The sequence below is a fragment of the Limanda limanda genome, chromosome 4 (genome assembly GCF_963576545.1).
Source record: "Limanda limanda chromosome 4, fLimLim1.1, whole genome shotgun sequence".
NCBI lineage: Eukaryota > Metazoa > Chordata > Actinopteri > Pleuronectiformes > Pleuronectidae > Limanda > Limanda limanda.
In genome coordinates, this window is record NC_083639.1 from 15,967,840 (window position 1) to 15,984,765 (window position 16,926).

Here is a 16,926-nt window from a genome sequence, read left to right on the forward strand (position 1 = left end):
TAGATGTGTTATTTCTTAATTTAGCAGCAGATACCTTTCCTTTTAAAATGTTAAATTTATTACGGCCTATAACTTGTTTAAATGCCAACAAGCAATTTATGCATTGAATTATATGTTTATCTTAACTGCTAACAATTACTTTAAGGGAAGTCTGTCTGTCCATTTTAATGAACAACTGCACCAGGAAATGTGGTGCAGACACATGTTCCCATCAGAATGAATTATGACATTGAGGATCCCCTTCACTTACAAACAAAGGTCTGAAAGGGAGGTTCTGTTGTCATCTGCGTTTGTTTGTGTTTGGTTGTGTTTGTTTGTGTGTTATAAGAACAAACAAACCCACACTTACTCTATGGGTCAGGGAAGAACCCATTAAGTTTGGTGCAGATACAGATGAGGCAAGTCCAGGATGTATTTTTCTCTTTCTTTGACATTCGGAAAGTTTTATAACGTTTTACTTTGCTTCTCAGAGAATTAAATCAGTATCACGATGAAAAAGAAATCCAGACATGTTTGGGGGACTGAAATTTATGAGCATGTGCAACTTTATGGAGATGCTTATTAAAATCTGGATCTGGTGTAATAAAATGTGTACATTTATGGCCAGCCATCTATTTGGCATTGCAGCTGTTTATTCTGTTTGTACAGTGACTACTAAATATTTAAAGTAATATATGCATTGTGTATGAATATAATTCGTTTGTACTGTTAGAATTCACGACACCAATAGCATCTTGAGTTGGGACACTGACAAATGTTTTAATTTGGAGTTTGGAATACGGAGCCTACAAAGAGCACGTGAAGGCAGCAATGCTACCTCGCACGCATGCGTACTCCTCAGAGCAGTGAGGGCAAACCTGGGTGAAGCCTCTACTATACAGAGTGGGTTAAATTAAAGTTGTTGTGTTTATTTCTATCTATTTTAAAGTGAAATAAAGATTTTATTCAAATGAAATCATTAACTATAAAATCTCTATAGTGATTCGTCAGATGTTCCTAATGCACTTTTGTTTCTATGTGGAGATTTTGAGCCGATACTCAAAGACATTGAATTATTTATTTAACACGCTTGATATGATGATTCAGAGGGAAATTTTAATTTGGTAATGACCTACAGTCAGCGTGTGGCTACACCTTGATGTGAACGTGTCTGTTTGGATTCCTGCATTTCAGGTTAGACAGGAGGCACACCATGTTTCCATGTGTGTGTGGGGCGGGGGGGCTGCCCTCACTGTCCGGACACTCCCAAGTGTGTGCTAATCAGTACATTGAATCCATTCTTGCTTTTTCCACTCTTCGAGTGACGGAGGGAGGAGATGATGGGTTAGTCACAAACAGAATAAGAGGAGAAAGAGCAAAAGCCATGACTGTGAAGCATTTCTAATGTCCAAGATAAATTAAAGCATCACAACAAAAACAACACAATGCTATAGATGGACAGCTATGAATCAGGTGTTATAGAGGAGATAAATACACAGCTTCATCACATGAGTCTCTCATTTATAACTGCAGATGAGCTTTTCCCAAACTAAAAATAACTGAAGCGAAAGTACTCCTGGTCCCATGGGAGAAGAAAAAACATTGGCCTGGATGGGACCGGAAATAGTAAGTGAGCTTTTAAGCTGAAACCTCACAACTTTCCCTTATCTCTGTCCGTTATCAGCTGCTCATACATGAAATGCACGGTTCATATTTATTCACCGCAGTGCAGTTTCCTCTGAGGGAACTTCTCCTCGCAGGCAAGTGATGAACAATAAACATTGATACAGAAAAGTACTTAGCACAAGACAAAAGCCTCATAAATCATAGATATCCTCATTCATCTGCAGAGCGCCATTAAAACTAAGCAGCACTAACTCTGCACTTCTGTCCATCGTATGAAAAATACATTAACTTGAGGTAAGCTGTTACATAGTACAAGAAACAAAATAGCAGCTTTTTTCCTGTGGGAGTTTTTCTTAAGTGATGTGAACCCTCTGATGAAGGTTAAAACAACCTAGTGAAGGAGGAGGATGGACTTGCTTCTTCTTGTTTTTGGCACAGCTCTCAGGATGGAAGTCGAGACAACTGTTAGATGGATCGCCATGAAATTTTGGGCCGACTCTCATGTTCCCATCAGGAAGAATTTAAACTTTGATCATTCCTTGACTTGTACTTCACTTGATCCCTTGACTGCACATATCTAAATCAGATAGCTGCCAGGAAAGTTATGTTTTCATCTGCATTTGTTTGTTTGTTGGTTTGTTAGTAGAATTACGCAAAAGCTACTGGACAGATCATCAACCATTTTGATGGTAGGATACGATATGTGTCAGGAAAGAACTCATTCAATTTAGGTGCAGATTCAGATCAGGGAGGGGATTCAGGATTTGTGCGATAACATTGTGGGCCTTTCTTTAACATTTTTTGTTGTCTTCCCAGAGAACTGTGTGAATATAGATTTTTTTTAAATCACACATATTAAGGGGGTTTTGAGTTTGTGCAATTTTAAGTAGATCCAAGAAAAATCTGGATGTAGTGGATATATATGTGGTTTCATTAGGGGTGTACGCTTTTTTCAGTCCCAGTTTGGTAATAAATTGGACTAAAAACCTTTAACTACCACAAGTGTACAGCTGAGAAATGCGATGTTCCTTAACCTAGAAGGCTTGTTTTAATTTAATGGGACTGCAGGGCTTGGCAGAGGAATGCGCTCTCCTGAGTATAATTCCAGATTGGATTTAGACAGAACACTAACTTTAAGACTCTCATCAGCCTCAAATCTAATTTGTTCACATTTAACGTACAGCACCAGTGTGCCCAAATACAGCCTTAGCATAAACAAACTCTTAATCACCTTGCTAGATCATCGATAAAGTTATTACAGCATTTTACTGCACTGTTGACAGTTTGGATTTTACAGTTCTGATCATTGACCTGAAGGAAAGATGGACCAATGAGGAAGTCCAGGAATTTTGCAGCTGTTGACTCAACAGTTAATTATCTACTTCGTGCCATTTATTGCTTAATGTAAGATCTTTGTAAGGTTTGTATTACATCCAGGGGTAGTTTCGCTGACAGGAAACTTCTCTTTATCACATTCACACAGTTGGACACACCTGGATGTTGCACACAGTAACCACAGTCAGACACTTTGGCCACTGAGCAGCTTCACGGGGAAAGATAGGGTTAAGAGCCTTGCTAAATGGCACCAAGGGGAGTTAATGAAGTGTTTTTACACCTTTCACCTCCAGATTTAGTCCTGCTCATCTGGGGATTGAACCAGTGATGAGACTCCTTCGCTGACCTTTAGGCCACCACTGCCCCACCATTAAGGGGTCAGCATAATGCCAGTCTGAATTCCACTGATTTAAGCCTGGTATGAAGGCGGATTGTGAAGAGTAAAGAAAGGGGGAGTTAGATTTGTGTGTGTTTGAATACATATACGTGCCAGTTACTTCCATCGTGACCGGCAGTGGGGAGGGAGGTCACCCAGCTCCTCTGACAGCTTCCTGTCACACAGTGTCACCCAAATCAGATCGACACAGGCACACTGCTTCTGGCCCCAAAATTTCTTATTCCTTCTCCTCCCATCCATCAGTCGGTGTTTGTCAACGTCTTCTTGTTGGCTCTCGCTGTCTCATTATATTTCACTGAGCAGATATTTGCACGCACAGAGAAACGGTGAATATGTACACAGACAGATTCAAGTGCCAAGGTGTTTATTGTCACACTGGTTGTACAAGTACAATCATGAGAAGAAACTTTTGCAGGAAAGCTCCACTTAAAAGAGAAAATAGAAAAAAATGATGTTGTAATAATAGGAAAGCGATACATTAAATATGTATTTACAAACAATATAAGAATAAATCAGTATGGAACTAGAATGAAACTCTGTAGAAAGCACATATCCACCAAGGCCCAACAGTCCCCTTATGAAACCACATTTAAATTCACGGGACATGGATTTTGCTTTGGATCTGCACCAAATTGCACACACTCATAAAATCCACCCCCTAAATATGATAAGACATTATTCTCTGAGAAATCAATGAAAATGTCAACAATGCCCTATGTCGCAATGTTAAAGAAAATGAAAAAACAATATTTCTGGATGGATCCAAAGAAAACAAACTTACCTTAATAAAACCTAAAACTAACCAAAGTGTTAAGGAGCTCTCTGCATGTCATTCTCTCTCAACGGCGCTGTCTTTCAAGCTGTGAGCTACACAGGACGCAGCTGCGTGTTCTGTTGTATTCACATGATTCAGTCCACAATCACTTCAGTGTTGGACACTACATCACATGAAGGGCTGACTTCACAATCCCCTCCATTATTACATGTTTAGAGGATTTTGTCATTCCATTTTACAGTGCTTTCCTTTTATAGCCAAACATCACAGGTTATACAACATATCCACCGTCACAATTGATATATTTTATGGCACAGCAGGATATTAAAATCGCGTAGCAAACGTCTGCGTCCCTGTGTTCTTGAGAAAGTCAGGACCTGGTCATGGAGAGATCTCATTATAGCTGCTTTAACGTTCACTTCCTGCCATTGTGCAGGTCTACGGTCACACCATGCTGTATGTCATGTCGAAGTACTGCTAGAGCACGGCTTGTTTATCATGAGCTATTATTAACCACCATTTCCATTCATCCAGGCTGACGCGCCGGATGTCACCACTGACAACTCTCGACATAGGGAACTTCATGGCCAACAGTAATAACGCAGCTTTCAAATCTGGCAGCTGAGCACGGAGGACTTTGGTGCTGCAGTCAGACAGTCCTCCACCATTAGGAGCTTTCATTATATGGCTGACTCATCCTATAACCGCTCGCTGATTGGTCTGGTTTTTTAGCGTGATACATTGTCTGTCCCAGTATTCATTACTTATCATGGTAAGTCCAACGGTTTCCTGTTGAGACATTGGAAATGTCCAACAAATGCCTGTTAACATTGTTGGTTGGAGATATTAAGACCACACTGCTTATTCAACCAGAGTGGTGAGTTCTTGTGTTTGTACTGGGATGGTTAGTCTATGTCGGGTTGATCTGTGTAATACTGGACTAAGTTCAGCACAACGATCCAAGATCACAGACTAGATTGATTCTATATCAGCTGATTAACTGATCATCATCATGGTCCGGAAAATCTTCATAGTCAGTTTCCTCCTAATCCTTTAATTTACTTTCTCCTCCGTCAGTGCCAGTGCATCCATCACACACAAAAAAGATGGTGTTACTCTCATACTGAAAAAAATGAGAAGAAAGAAAGCTAGAAAGAATTTGAGTCAATGCTGCTTTAACTTAGCCATGGCTATTATGGCTGTAGAAACACAGGGGATTGTATAATGTGATGCAGGGCGACATCTGACCTTTCAACACATCCATCCTCCCCTACAAGTCATCCCACCTCAAAGCTCCCTTTGGTTTGGAATCTTCCACAGTGTTCCCTCTGACATTTCACATCTCAATCTTTCATGCCTCTGCTATCTTCTCCGGCTATCAAATGACATGAAGTGAACTTAATATAAATATTTCACTGAACTCCTTATTTCTTTTTAATTCTTAGGAACTTTAATGGGTTAGTGAATCTGCCAAAATCCAACGTCTCTAAAGTTTCTTTTAGGGCACATCCATCCTGGCTCGGGCTTCGATGAATGAGATCAGACTGTTGTGATCTGCAGTTGCAAACGACGCAAAGCTCGTTTTGATGGATGAAATCCAAACAGTGTTGTGTGTGCATGTATTTGTGTAATCCTTTATATGCAACCTGCAGGCCACACACGCCCTCATGTTATCTGTGGCGTGACATTGTATTGATGCAGCATTTTGCACATCTGAACGGCAGCATCTGCATCATTCATAAGTCATTAAAACCATATGAACCTTTTATTTCTGAGGTCTGCCAGTGCATCGCAGCATAAGTCCCCTGAGTGGCTTTCCCCGCGTTGGGTAACAAACGAGTTTTGCTCATGTCATGTTCCCTGACCCACGACTTATCCGCGCTCATCACTCTGCATGGGCTGTGTAAATGAGGAGGGTCATTTTTCTGCTTTAGATGTCACTTTAATCTACTTTACCTCTCTCCCCTGATAATGCCTCATTCATCATAATATCCACGAAGAGTTAGAGGGAGAGAGCAGGAGAGAGCGACAGCCAGAGAGAGAGTAGAAGTAGTAGTAGTAGTAGATTGAGAGAGTGAGAAAAAAAAAGTGAAATCCTTCTTTTAACTAATGCGCTGCTGTAAAGCTGAGTGTTGGTGTGGTAGATTAAGAACGAATGGCTCGGCACAAAAAGGCCATACGATTATGTGAGCGTGCTGCGGAGAGCTGTCATATGCAGCCAATGACAGAGGGGGGGACTAATGAGGCACTTGGTACTGTTAGGACCCTTTACAGTACTAAAGCATCCCATAAAGTTAACATGTTTCAGTATTTAAATGTGATCAGGAGTGTGCAACAAAGTCTCCAACCACTTTTAGCCAAGAGCCAGAACAGGAACGGGACAGTGGGTGAATTGTGCAGATTATTCAGCATATTTATCTGCCCAAATCCACGTCAGCACATTTTCAGAGCTGGATCTGATCCCAAGCAATGAAACATCAGCTGGATCTGGATGCTGCAAATGTTTTGGCTCCTCGCTAACTCTGATAAAGCACAGAGCAGGCCGTCCAATCCTCTTCTTCTTTTCCTCTTAATAACAAGAAGAATGAGAATGCACCAGCCATGGGCCATGGGCCATCACTGTTATACTGTATATTTATTAAAGGTATGAAGGAATATCTAGGAACATTTACATGATATGTATATTGAAGACCCAATCGGATTTTAGATTACATCCTAACCAAAGGGAACTCTGTTTGCTTCCAAAACCCACTGCTTGATCACTCAGGTCCCCAAATTTGAGTAATACAAAGAAATGAGCATCATCTTCAATGCTACAATATTACAAGAGAAAAACCTCCCTCTAGGTCACCCTGCAGGAGTCGTCTCCCATCAGGACTGCTGGCTTTAATGATGCCTTCAGACGTGTGACATATGGGTCATCGTGTCAGGAGCGCTCCCAGTTGCCCTCGAAAAGCTCCTCCTGTCAGGGAACCCGGAGAGGATCATCTTTATTTTTTAACAGACAGCTGAGCACAGTTAGGTTGTTTTTTTTATATCTGCACTTTCAGAGCCTTGGGGAAGAGGACTGACTGTATTCAGATGAAGACTGGTAGACATTTGCACATTTGCATGACAAATGAGGAGTTTTGCTTGCTGTCCTGGTTTTTCTTGAAACTTGTATAGGTACATGAAGATAAGTAAAAAATCACCCTCACAAGCTACCGTGGGTTTGTTTTCTCTGCTTATACTAAATGTATTGATATTGATGAACACAGATGCTGTGTGCATTTGCATTTGAATATAATAGCATGTACTTTGCATACAGTTGGTCTGTCAAGTATCAGTCTTGTGAACAATTCCCTCAACCGATCTAAAATTTCCCAAGTGGCCTCTAAAAAACTCACCCACGAAGACTGAACTAATATGAGAAGGACTGATCAACGAAGAATTTCTTATTTGTTTCACTGGCTTTTCTGGCTCTTACCATTGCATCATTTGCTACTTTGGCGTTACACTTACTGCAGCTCAGCCACCCAGGTAGCTTGCTCGTTAGCTCGTCACTAGCGAGCAATGAATCCTGGGATAGGTTGACATGAGCAGGATCCAACAGGTGGATCCTGTTACCATGGAATGAAAGGGCGCATTTGTCGGCCACGTCTGAAAGAGTCTCGTCTAGTCGCACCGATGTTTTGCAATAACATAGCAGTCTTCAAATGCGGCCTCCACAGGATGTGTCAGTGTTTAACACGTGTTTCCTATGCCCTTTAGTTGCCAAAAGAAAATCAGGTTTTATAAATTCAAAGAAAGATTTATAACATTTTTCAGACCCGAAAAAGGTTCTTTCCTTTCTATAATTTTTTCAACCGGTACTTGCATAGATGATGCAAAACATTAGAATTTCCCTTCAAATTATCAAATCACTGAGAACTATTTCTGGAAAGCCAGATAAAATGAAGACCATAGGAAGGAAGTGAAGATATAGGAAAATAGAGCAAAGCAATGAAAGTGGGAGAGAGGATGAAGATCCACGATGAATAGCTGTGTATGGGTGAGGTCACGTGTGTCATGTTAAAGCATAAGTGAATAATTCAAAGTCACACAACACAACGTCTGCAAAGAGCCGGCTTTTTCTTCGCCTTCTACCTCCACATGCCAGATCAGAAGCTACCCATGGAATGAAACAGAACGGAGAGAAGTCAATTTAACATGTCGAGGTCAGAGCTCAGCTGCACATGCTAATGATGCACTCCTGACATTGGGGATATGTAAAAGACAACATCAACAGGGTCATATGCTGCTGTCTTTTCAAAAAGATGCTCAGTCTTCTCTGCTTTTGCTTTGACGTTCTCTCCTCTATGAGTTTGTTTTAGCATAATAAACGAGCGGGAGAGGCATGAATTAATAAAAAGAACAAATGAAGGGGCAGTGTGCTGCTTTCACAGATGGGTGGTTAATGTTAGGACCATATGAGCTGTGCCCTCTGTGCCTGCCTCCCTCTTGCCTCAAGCCAGTACTCTGCATTTCTCCTGATTTCAGATATGATTACATGAAGATGCTCGGCCAGGCCACATGAGCGATGCAGATGTCTCTCCTCCTCTTCCTCCTTCTCCTGTCATTGTTTTCCTGCCTCTTTTGCAATCTTCTCTATGTAGAAGTATATGTTTCGACCTGTCACAGCCGCTTTTCAGAAAATTCAAAGAATAAACCGAATTATCGATTGTTGGGAGGACAACAATGAAGGAGTATCATCTGGTGGTAACATGTGGAAAAGTGTATTGGATTCAGTATGGAGTAACTAAATAAACTTAAACAAAATCAAGCTGTGATGTTTAGGCCCTGAACCTAAAAACTAACAACTTGGCCCTCATTAGAGTGCATATCTCCACAAAGGCCCAACAGTCCCCTAAATCAAGCTGCTCCAAATTACACAAACTCATAGATCAGCTCCCTTTCATCAAGATCAATGAACTGTTCCCTGGGAAATTAGTGAAAATGTAATCTCAATCTGTTATTTTACAATGTTAAAAAACAGATCAATTGTCCAGATCAGTGCCAACATTTACCGAGTTCTTTTATAGTCCATCCTTCTACCAAGCTTTGTGGAAATCAGTTCTGCAGTTATGGTGTAATTCTTCTGATAAACAAACAAACCAATGGACAGGGCTGAAAACATAACCTCCTTGACTTGAGTAATAAAATGCAAACAAACATGGATTAGATGAGGAGCTTAGTTGTGCATTAAAACTTTGGATCTTTAAGCTTGATGACTTTATACCTCTTTGGTAAAAACTTGACAACAATTGTTGATGCTGGGAAAAATTCCTGCTAAATGCAGTTGAGTGTAGAAATGAAGCAACTCTTAAATGAGCCATCCTTCTGCTCCTAATGTATTTCCACGTAAAAAAAAGGGCAAGTTGTTTGCTACACTGAAGATCAGAGACAGATGAATGATGGTTTCAGTGATTGATATGAAGTTGTATAATTCACAGCTTTGTTACTAAAAAGACAAGAATCCCCAAAACTCAGCTAATCTGCTTCATCAGGACTGTGTGGGTGTGATCTGATCACATGCTATTAACATAAGGAAGAGAAAATATTAACAACCCCACAACTATCATCAGATTTTAATTCAGATATGGCCGAATTGAGTTATGTGACATAACCCCTTTTCGTCATGTGCCCCACCCACAGAATACCATGTGAGAATAGCACAGATACAACACACACACAGAAATACACACACACAAATCTCCCATGCTGGGTAACTTTGTTTGTTTTCAGGACACTTGTGTTTAGCTGAAGTAGAAATTCCGACCTACTGCAGTGGTGATCAGTCAACCTAAACCTGTTCAGTTAACTGTGAGGGAATCTCAGATCCCTGGCTGATACCAGTTCAACAGGGTCGTACCTCCTTCTACAACCGTCATCTCCTTTGGGTGTGGCTAACAGCTAGAACCAGATTTTAGAATGTTGTACATGCCACAGAGAGTGTGACAGAACATAGATAATGTACACCAACTCTCTTGGCCCTGTTACTCAAAGGCTTCTCTTACCACAGTTTGCAGATGAAACCCAACTAATTCTCTCATTTCCACAGTCATAAACACAGGTAGCAGCCTGTGCCTGTCTGACTGACATCTCTCAGTGGATGTCGACACACTACCTGAAAATCAACCTTGACAAGACCAAGCTACTTTTCCTTCCAGGGAAAGGCTCTCCCACCCACGGCCTGACTATTACCTTTGACCACTCTGTGTTAGCCCCCACCGAGACTGCTAGGACCCTGGGTGTGACAATCGACAGTCAACTCTCTTTTACCGCCAAAACATTGCTGCAACAACCACATCTTGTAGATACACAACATAAAGAGAATACGTCCTCTTCTCACTCAGAAAGCGGCACAGGTTCTGGTGCAGATTCTTGTCATCTCACGCCTGGACTACTGCAACTCCCTCCTGGCTGGTCTACCCATAGATATATATATAAAGGCTAGATGATAATTATTCATAAGTATGCAGTGTCACTGCAGTGTCACTGCATACTTATGAATAATTATGCTTTTTCTAAAAAATGTAGTAATTTATGCAGTGTCATAACTACATCTCTGACGTTTATAACAAACCAAACCGTTTAAAAATCGGTTGAAAATTGAGCAAGTTATGGTTATTTAAAAAGTACGTACCACTACAACACAATGTTACGGGTGGGCGAGCTGCCTGTAGTAAGATGGCCGCCATGTGCGGACGTTCGACTCCGTTGGCCGGCAACACAGACGAGACATCTAGCCTTATATCTATGGGTCTACCTTTCACTGCCATCCGAGCTCTGCCTCTCATCCAGAATGCAACAACTCGTCTTCAACCTTCTACCTAAGTTCACTCACACTACACTGCTCCTCCGCTCCCTTCAATGGTAACCAGTGGCTGCCCGCATCCGCTCAAGACACCAGTGCTTGGGTACCGTGCTGCGAACAGATTGGGTCCAGTTTACATCCAGGACATGGTTAAACCTTCCGCCCCAGCCTGTCCACTATGCTCTGCATCAGCCAATCGGCTTGATAATAAACCATCGTCAACTCTGGTGTACATATTTAAAAATACAAATACATTTTTAAAAAGTATTAGAGTAGTAGTTACACTTGTATCTTGCACTTACATGTAGCACGTGTAGTTTGGCTTTTTGAAGCTATTGTACTTCCATGATTCTTGTTGTTCTAGGTTTGTACCTTCGTGATTTAATGCACTTATGTAAGTCGCTTTGGATAAAAGCGTAAGCTAAATGATATGTAATTTAATATAATTTACAGTTAGCTCGTAGGCTGTGAGTCAACACTGACAGACAGCTTAATAAAATCAGAGTGATCACTTCACCTCCTGCTGTAGGCCTCAAACCCTGAAATACCTGTCATGCTGTCACATGTCGGCAGAACAAGGTGGCTATTGTGTAAAGGTGCTGCTTTGTTTGCCTGACCGAGCTGGACGACTCGGTTGGCATGACGAAAGGCTAAAGTACACAAGGGGGTGGGTGCGAGGGTGCTGATGGCCTTGGCAAATTCCTCGCCACATCAGGCGTGACCCCTACCTCAGTTTTGGATTTGGTGGGAAAGTTGCCTCAAAGTTCTGGAGCTACAATGATTGACAAACTCAAACATGTTTGAACACTATTCACAGCCCCTAAAGAGTAACTGCTCTGCTGGTTTTCCATTTCCACAGAAAATTTCCTACATATTGGTATCAAATTTCATATAAAGCGTAACAGATATCCTTTTTTCGGAATATGTAAATGTCACAGTGTTTCTGTGGCCTTGTTTCCTGTCCTATTTCACCCAGCCAGCAGACACACAAGCCTTTCTGCAGCGTCCCTGCAAACCTGACAGTGGAACCATTGGAATCTGGATGTGGTCCAAAGCATACGAAAAAGGTTTGTGTTTATACTTTCTTCATACATTAGTGACATAATGGTAATTTCCCATGGCTCCACCAGATGGCTTTAAATCAAAACCTTGAAGGTAATCTCCTTTTTCAAAGTCTTTACATCAACATTACATCGTTGTTTTCTCAAGCAGTGGGAAAGAAACATTTTGGCGTCAGCTATGAAAATATATAGGCCCCTTTATTTTTCTGCTGAAGTCGACGGATTGGCTAGAAGACTATAGCATCACTAAAGAAAACATTGGATACCACAAGCTGGCGAGATTTCAGCTGCGGCACAAGGCAGGTTTGGCCGAATTTAGCTCCGGTGCAGGAAGCATATGAGCCCTTTTGTCACTGTGCAGGTGGATCTCCTCTCACAGACTGGAGCGGCTCCATCAAACAGCCAACACAGAGCTTTGTTCCACAGCAGTGTAAACTGATATAGCCACATCTGCTCTGTGCACTAGAAAAGCCACAAGGTTTATGATCTATAAAGTGTGTTTGCATGTTAGTGAGCTTGACAACTACATGAGACACACTGATACATATTGTGATAATGTGTGTGCTTGATGGCTGTGTGCATGAAATGCTTGGACTGAAAAATCATGAAACTTTCTGAAACACTGAAGGGGGGCTAGGGTTAGATGTATGCAGCCTCATGCAATTTTGTTGTTGCTGTTAACAGGATGCAATGAAATGATTTCATGTCTTAGTACTCTGAATGCAAACATGGCCTGATGTACTGATGCACAACTAATGCACCTGTACAACACTAAGCAGGAAACAGTAAGAGATTTGCAAACAAAAACACACAAGGTTAACTAGAGGCCATTTTGAGAGGGTTATCACACGAGCCATGACGTCTGTCGAAATGCTGCTGTTCCAACCACGTCCATCTTCATTTTAAGCCTTTATTTTGATCACAACTACACACCTATAATGATTCTCCCCCATTTCTGCATGCTAAAGTGTCCTTGAGCAAGACACTGGACCTCCCTTACGGCTGTGCTGGCAGTTTGTGATCGATGTCTGATAGAGAAACTGTACTGCAAAGAGCTTTGAGTGGTCATCAAGACTAGAAAGATGTAATATATACAGACGATTTACCATTTACAAGGACCCAGTTTTTATCTCCAGGTTCCTCCACAAATACACAGTCACGCAGGAAATCAGGTTTAAAAAAATCTGTCCATGGATACAAAAACGCCAAAGTACTTTGATGCAGGTCTGTGGTGGTTCGTTACTGTAAGTGTCTCGACTCTCCAGGACCACATTTGCCCGGATGGCATGGCACACACACAAGGTCAAATCACACTGTTGTGGCTGGGAATAGTTGGAATGGGAAACAGAGAGCATTAACAGTGGCAGGCAGGCCAACACGACCGCAGCTCCACTGACTGCCAGCTGACCTGCCTGAAGCTGCGTGGCACTACCCACCCTCCGTCTGCAGCGCTGCACAGAGCCAGGCTTTGTGTCTGAACCTAACGCTGATCGGAGGAAGGTGGATTTAACGTGAAGAAAATGTTGCTCTCACTGGGTTCACTGTCTGGGGCCCAGTTGATGATTGTCACGATATATGCTGCTGCCTGTCAACACAACACAACAAGTAGCTGGGATATATATAGTATAATTTTGATCTTCAAATGCTGCGATATTTTCAGCAACCAGTATCAGCCGAAACAATGTTAATGCAGTATAACATTATATTCTACACATTGGATTGGACTGAATCAATAGCACACTTTACAATGTATTACTATATAATTACCTTGATATGCTATCCTTTGTGAATCTTGGAGGTTTTCATTTCTGTTGTCTGACTATTAGAAGGATTATGCGAAAATGACACAACTGGTTTTCTTTGATAGAAGAAGAATTTGGTAGAAGACTGGGGTATGGCCAAAACATTTTGGAGCTGATTCAATTACAGGGTGAATCCAGGATTTTATTGTGTGTCTGCACCAGTGTTGCCAGATGTTCGATAATTATTGAATTTGTACGGTAATTTAGCCCTCTGTAATATATACGATCCACAATGCATCATGTATGATAAATTTATAATTTTATCACACTTTCTTTCTATTATCAGTTGTTATCTGGATAGTAAAATATGGATCACGTCTGTTTTTACACATCTCTTCTCACATGACGTCTTTTCGACCAATCATGCTTGTGATGGTGAACCCCCTAACCCCTAACCTCTCAGGAAGCTGGAATTTTCTAGATTAAAGACTCAAGGCAACTTGTCAGAGCTAACATGCTGGCAAACGGTTATCTATTGACACATTTTTAAAATATGGGGTAACTTTAGCTTTTATTTGGTTTTAGGTTTTTTGGCCACAAATCAAATATCTTTCTGTGTTACCATATCACTAGCAAAGGTGCGGTGCACAGAACAGTGGATTAATCTGCCCTTTTCAAATGAAAGCACCCTAGACAGCTGCAAACTATAGAGATCGGCATGAGAGTAAAACAAATTATTGAAGTTGTGGACTATAAATCATGAGCAATGGGCTGATGGTCAGTAACAAAAAACAGGAAACTGTAGAAACGGCTCATTTTCATTGCTTCCATACTACATGCTGCAACTTTACACCTTGTTATTTGACCCATTGTTAATACTGTATAAAAAATATGGATTACTGCACCTTTAAATGGATGCAACAGTCTTTAACTTAAGATCTACTATACAGATCCAAATCAATATGTGTTCATTTCCCCCTAGATTATCTGTATAGAGGTAACAATCTCATGTGGGCCTGCCACAACAGTAAACGTTTGCTCCATCTGCTATCCCCGTGGTGGATGAAGCCTTGGCAGAAGTCCAGGAGATGTAGAGGGGAGACTGAGCGAGATGTCCCCCAGAGAGAGCATCTGCAGGCTCGTAGGGCGAGGGCCGCGGGACCTGGGCGTGCCTGCTTGTTACTGTGCTCCAGTTATATATTTCACGGCTGTATAAGGTTTCACATGGAGAGGCGGCGGGAAGTAGCCCGGGAGAACATTCAACTGCAGGGAAGTCCGCAGTCAGGAAGTGGACAATAATTCAAAACAGAGCCCCAACAAAAGAGGCCCTTCAAATGTATTGACTTTAAACCATATCTTTTATCCACACATTTATGGCATCCCACTGAAAAGGCACATAAAGACTTTAAAGGTCACAGATGCAGTTTGAAATGGAAGAAGTGCATTTAAGCATGTTTGGGTGGAAGCATACATTTTGGAATTTACTGCACATGTGCCAGTAGATCTTAGATGTTTATTATAGTGTAGAAGTGGCAGAGTTCTATGGACATTTTCATAGTTTTTGTCTCTTCCGCTCACATCCAGTGTAACTGACTTGTTCACAAGCTGACCACATCTGTGTTCAATGAAGAAATACAGTACAAAGGTTTTAAAGGGTATTTTCAATCCTACAGGGAGTGAGTGATCTTCAAAACATTGAATTACAGGTGGAGTATCACTTTAGGCTCATCTCAATATCAAAAGTCATGCGCTGTTTGCTTGTTACGTAAATGGAGCCGTGTCATTGTCCAACACACCACATCCCTCGTATTGTCAACAGATGGCGTGGAGTCTTTTCCTGCATTGACACTACACCACAAACCGGCCACACAGCTATTTATATCTATTTTAATGCGTCTTTATGTGAATATTTAATGCTTTACAATTTTCAAAAGTGCTAAAGTTCTGAAATGCATATTTACCAGAGACATGCACATGCCAGACCACATGTATGTAACCACACACACACACACACACAGAGGCTTCTTTTCCTGCTTGCTGTATAACTGTGGAAACAAAGTGATCCACTTCAGTGAGCAGTCAGTAAAGCATGAGCGTCTCTATGTGCTGTTCTCTGTGCTGAGCGGGATCGTCTGCTGCTTCACGCTGTGCCGTGCTCAGCATGAAGCTGCCTCGCTCACTGGCTGATTCTCTGCGATGCTCCCCAGACCTGCAGGTCCTCACTGGCTTCTCACTGTGATCCGATGTGGCACCGCTGATCAGCTGACTCATGTACAGCGTGTGTGCGAGTGTGTGTGTGTGTGTGTGTGCTTGTACATTCAAATAAAAGGAGAGGGTCGTGTTAGAACTGGTAAAGTGTTTTATGCATTTGTGTACAGAAAAAAGTGTAGTTGAACATGAACATGCATAAACAGGATCTGTATATCGTTGTGAGTGTAGTGTCCTCAAATGTGTGAAAGTTGTTCAGGTCAAGCTCCATGATAATTTAGAAGACTGCATTATCACAGTCAGGCAACTTGTTATGTCTAATTTCTTGTAGGAACATCACTGTCATTATCAGTTTCTGGAACCTTTGGGAGGAAACCAGTGCAGACGTGAAGCCCAGTGACTCACTAACCCAGACGACAGTATAGATCTGTGCTTTTAAAATGGAAAAATCTGCACTATAATATGATTTGTTTTAGGAATTAGATACAAGAAGTGTATCTGACATTTGCATCATAAAAAATGTTAAGGTCTTAACCTTCAATGTAAAGTGCCTTGAGATAATATACATTATGATTTGACACTAAATTGAATGAATCTTTCAGTGAAGGGTTTGTATCTCTTGGTATCTCACTGTCTCTTCCTCAGTAGTCGCCTTGCTGCTTTTTGGTCAGTAGAAAGTAATGAGGCCAGCACACTGTGATGCTCTTTGGCCCTGAGGGAAGACCTCATGCTGCTATAGTAAATTTGTAGCTGTAGCTAAAATGTTGTGACATGACCTGAGGTCATCTATGTTTGGCATCTAATCTACTAGCTGGAATATGATTTGAATCTCAGAACTATTGTGCATGGTGTGCAAGATCTGAAGTTGTCATCACTAAAAACAACTAAAATAACACACGACCGAAACTTAGGACCTACTCTGTTTTCTCTTGAGACTTCTCATCAGCTTTGGAAAGACATGTAAGCTG